Below are 3,186 nucleotides of genomic sequence, written 5' to 3'. Positions count from 1 at the left end.
ACCATCAGGCAGCGCTTGTCTCGGGCATTGGTACGGTGAAAGGACATGGCCTTCCTGCCCGCTTCGACAACGCGCTGGATCGCACTGATGGTGGATCTGCCCCGCCGGAATCCGTACTGTTCGTCCGACAATCGTTCCGCATCTGGTTCCTCCAGGAACTCGTTCAGCCGGTTAAGGATTAGGCGCTCCAATACCTTGCCGAGTGCATCAAGCATGCACAGCGGCCGGTAAGAGGAGCTTTCCCCGGGAGGTTTGCCAGGCTTTGGCAGCAGCACCAAGCGCTGCCTCTTCCAGGGCGCTGGAAACGCACCCCGGTCCAGGCAGTCCTGATACAAACGGACGAAAACCTCCGGGTACTTCCTAATTGCCGTCTTAACCGCAGCATTGGGAATACCGTCCAATCCAGGCGCTTTCCTGTTCGCCATTGATCCCACGATGCTAAGCAGCTCGTCCGCAGTAACGGGGGTCAGCGATGTCCTCTGCTCCTCGGTGTCCGCACTCGGCAATTCGGAGTCCGGCCAGACAACAGGCGGATGAGTTGGAAACAGATCGTTGGCAATCTGTTCCAGTACGGCACGGTCTGTCTCCGGTGGCACAAAGCTGCCACGAAGGCGAGACATTACCACCCGGTAACCGGCCCCAAACTCATTGGTCTCCGCCTGTTGTATCAGCTCATCAAGCTGTGCACGCTTGCTGGCCCGGACAGCCTTCTCCACCGCTCTCCTCGCCGACCGATGATGTGCGGCCACGGCGCTGCGCTCCTGCAGATCGGTCGTACGAAGCATTCTCTCGTGCACAGCCGCACACTCCTCCCGAAGACGCAGAATCTCCGGGGTCCACCAGAAGAGGTCGCGATGGGGGTCACGATGTGACACGGTGACGCGCTCCATCGTGTCGTCGCATGCATCGAACATGGCGGCGACCATCCCCTCCTGGCTCACGGCTCGTTCCGGGAATCCGGCCGTCTGGAGTGCGGCTGTGAATGCCTCGACCGAAAACTGCGTCGTCTTCCATCTACGGCCAGCGTGCCGGAAAGTGGTGGACGACGTTGAGGACCCCTGTCCCCGCTGACGATGATGCTGCTGCTGCTGCTGCTGCTGCTGCTGTTGCTGCTGTTGCTGCTGCTGCTGCTGCTGCTGCTGCTGCTGCTGCTGCTGCTGCTGCTGCTGCTGCTGGTGCTGCTGCTGTTGTCGCTGCTGCTGGTCACGAGTTGGAGGCCCCACGGTGAAGAAGATATACCGATGGTCCGATGCCGTGTAGTGGCACGCAGCGGTGTCTGCTGCCACCTCCCAAGTGTCCGGACGAGCGATGAATGCGCTCGCAAAAGATACATCCACGACACTGGGAGTGGCGACTCCGTTGCCCACGAACGTCGGGACCGAGCCTTGGTTCAGGACCACAAGGCCCAGCTGCCTGACGGTATCAAGCAGCTCTTCACCGCGCCAGGTAGAACGCTGGCTACCCCACTCCTCGTTCCAGGCGTTAAAATCGCCTGCCAAGACGATACGCGGGTGAGGTTGGGCCTCCAACTCCACCGCCTCCAGTAACTGCTCGAACTCGCTGGTGTTGAGACGCGGAGGGGCGTAGCAGCTGATGTAAACCACCCCTCCGATCTGCGCTGCTGCCAATCCGGGCATGGCACAGCGCCAGACCCGCTGGATTGGGAGGTGGCCGGTTGCCACCACAGCTGCTCCCCCCGACGAGTCGACCGCCCAGTTACCGCTACCATCTGGAGGCCGGTAAACCTCCGACAGCAACAGCACGTCGGCCCGCTTTGTGCGGGCTGTCTGCAAGGCCAGGTCCTGGGCGATGCGTCCACCACCCAGGTTGGCCTGCATCACCCGCATTACGCCCGCCATTGCAAGTTCTGGGGGCACGATGAATGGCCCACGCGATGGGGCCCCTGGCAGAATATGCACTTAGCCGCCGCGGTGCACTGGCTGATGCGGTGGCCTACCTCGCCACACTGCAGGCACTGACCCGACCGGTCAGTGGGGGCACGACAATCTCGCGCCAGGTGCCCCGTCAGTAAGCAGCGGAAGCAGCGCTGAAGATCAAGCGGCTTCTTCGGGACCTCGCGGATGCCGCTTACACACTGGCACAGAGTAAGCTTCTGGCCAATCAGAAGCCGAGCCTTTCCGAGTGGAAGCCGCACTCGAGCCCGCTTCGTGCCATCGCGGAGCTCCCACAGCTCGACCCGCGCAATACCCGGCTCCGCTCCTAGCTGCTGCTTGATGGCAAGCTCCACGTCGCTCTCCTGAGCCAAGGGGTCGACGTTTGTGACGAGAACTTCTCCCATCTCCGTCACGACCCGGGCCACGCCATCCTCGCCGAGCGCCAGCTGAATGCGACGAGCCAGCTCCGCGCTGTCCACGTTCTTGCGCAGCGGGACTATCAGATGGCCTTGCGCGGTCCGACGCCCCATCCCGATGTCCGCCCGGACGTCCTGCAGCTCCTGAGACGTACGTAGTTTAACGTACATCTCCGTCCAGGTTTTGTTCGCACCCGGAACCACCGCGATGCGGTCAGGTCGTACAGGACGCCCCTTGGACTGCTGCTGATGTTGTTGCTGCTGCTGCTGCGGACGCTGCTGCTGCTGCTGCTGCTGCTGCGGTGTGCGAAGCTGCGGTGGCACGTATCGCTCGCCTCGCTGCTGTTGCTGCTGCTGCTGCTGCTGCGGCTGGTGGCATTGCCGCTTGGACGAGTGGCCTTTCACCACCGTCGTCCAGAGCTGCTGTTGCTGCGGCTGCTGTTGCGGCTGTTGCTGCTGCTGCTTCTGCTGCTGCTGCTGCTGAGGCTGACGCTGCTGCTGCTGCTGCTGACGCTGCTGCTTCTGCTGCTGCTGACGCTGCTGCTGCTGCTGCTGCTGCTGCTGCTGCTGCTGCTGCTGCTGCTGCTGCTGCTGCTGCTTTTCTCGCTGTTGCCGCCTTTGCCGCTGCAGACGCTTCCGGGCAGACTCCCGGTTACTGCCGTGTATCGCCGCAGTTTGCAACTCAAGCACTGATCGAGTGCCCGTGCGCAACAACTCGTTTTCGCGTCGAAGTGCTGAGTTCTCCTCACGACAAGAACGCAACTCCTCCAGCGCGGTTGTGAGCTGGGCGGCGATACTTTGCAGCTGTGCCATCAGCAATGCCCAGCTTCCCGCGTCGATGGTCCCACCAACTGCCTCCGGAGCAGGAGATGCCG

The sequence above is a fragment of the Anopheles maculipalpis genome (assembly GCF_943734695.1).
Source record: "Anopheles maculipalpis chromosome X unlocalized genomic scaffold, idAnoMacuDA_375_x X_unloc_24, whole genome shotgun sequence".
NCBI classification, from domain to species: domain Eukaryota; kingdom Metazoa; phylum Arthropoda; class Insecta; order Diptera; family Culicidae; genus Anopheles; species Anopheles maculipalpis.
Note: the sequence above shows the minus strand (reverse complement) of the source record.